The 1,513-nt window shown below is 48.2% G+C and overlaps 1 protein-coding gene across 3 annotated transcripts in view; it reads right to left on the reverse strand.

Moving 5' to 3' along the window:
• Eif4e3 (eukaryotic translation initiation factor 4E family member 3) overlaps positions 1 to 1,513 on the reverse strand; it is a 66,398-nt gene that overhangs the window by 25,526 nt on the left and 39,359 nt on the right. The gene's annotated exons all lie outside the window — the stretch shown is intronic.

The following is a 1,513-nucleotide window of genomic DNA, read 5'->3' on the forward strand; positions in this document are numbered from 1 at the left end:
CTTCCTTCAGTGTTTCAGTCATTCACTCACTCCATCCTTCCTTCAGTACTTCAGTCATTCACTCACTCCATCCTTCCTTCAGTACTTCAGTCATTCATTCACTCCATCCTTCAGTACTGACTCAGTGGAGGGAGGTCAGATATAGCCGAGAATGATGCTGTGTGCTTCAACTTGACTCACCTTCAGTCTCCGATGGAAGAATATACACTAGCAGAACAGGGATGGTGGCTGTAACCAGGGGAACAGAGTCTGATGGGAGGGGGTGTGAAGACATGCAGGTGAGCATGTGTGTGTTAGTTTTTAGACAGCCAAACTTGGATGACGACTCCTGTTCATTGTATCTCAGTACAATGGAGAAAAGTCTCTCCTGTGTGTCAGCCCTGGCTCTTTAAATTGGTCTCTAAGAATCCTAACAGATGAAAGCCTTAACAATCCAACCCCTGCTGTGTGTACTGTGACCATGCTGGGGTGGGGTGATCACCCTCTAGCCTCTGTCCTGGGATCCCACGCCCCATTCTGAGGCTCTCATTGTCACAAAAGAGTGGAGAAAGGAGGAATCTCTCAAAGTCCCAGTAGGGCTGAAGAGCTTCCCCAGGCGGGCATTAAAGTCAAGTGCTCTGAGGTTCCTAAGTGGCTCCTGGGAAAGAGTAGCCAAAGCCAAGAAATTCTCCAAAAAGCTGCCAAGAAGGGGAAGCTCCACCATCTCGGAGGGGTCTGGCTCTGTGGGCAGCAGCTCTTGCGCTGGTCCACATGGTTGCACTCAGCTCTGAATGGTGACCCTAGAAACACTGTTAGTTTGCTTGTCACATGCTTATGTCACTTTCCCAAGAAGACTAGAAATGGCTTGTGGCTGGGACTATCCTTACATCATTTTACTGTGTTCACAGGGGACACTCACAACACTTACCACCCAGGCTCCTTGGCTGTGTAAATATGAAAGTGCAATTTGTTAAACCCATGCGGGAAGGAAAGTCTGTGCTAGTGCCGTCTGAATGCCTATCTACTTGAATTGGTAAGATGCGACAAGATTTAGAGTCACAAGAAGTGCCTTGTGGAAGACACAGGGCATGTAGCCAGCATGGCTTTGATGCAGCCTCAGAAGCCTTGTACCTGCAGCTGGAAAGGACACCAGGGAAGAGCAACTTGGTAGAGTTTGCTTGGGAAGAAATGGGAAACGGGATTAATAAAGTAAATCAGTTTTTAGAAACTGTTTGTCTGGGGGAAGTGGCTTAGCCAATAAAGTATATACCTTATAAAGGTCAGCTCTCCAGCACTGGGATTTAAAAGGCAGGTGTAGTAAGGTCATGTCTACTCCCACTAATGGTGAGCTGCAGGACAAACAAGTGGATACCTACCAGGTCACCTAGCCTGCTAGGCAAGTTCTGGGCCAGTGAGAGACCCTGTGCTTGAGGGGTGACACTTAAGGTTAGACTCTGACCTTCACATGCACGTGCATCTGCACAAACACACACACACACACACACACACACACACACACACACACACACACACA

This window comes from Grammomys surdaster, unplaced genomic scaffold, assembly GCF_004785775.1.
Source record: "Grammomys surdaster isolate TR1022 unplaced genomic scaffold, NIH_TR_1.0 220, whole genome shotgun sequence".
Taxonomy (NCBI): domain Eukaryota; kingdom Metazoa; phylum Chordata; class Mammalia; order Rodentia; family Muridae; genus Grammomys; species Grammomys surdaster.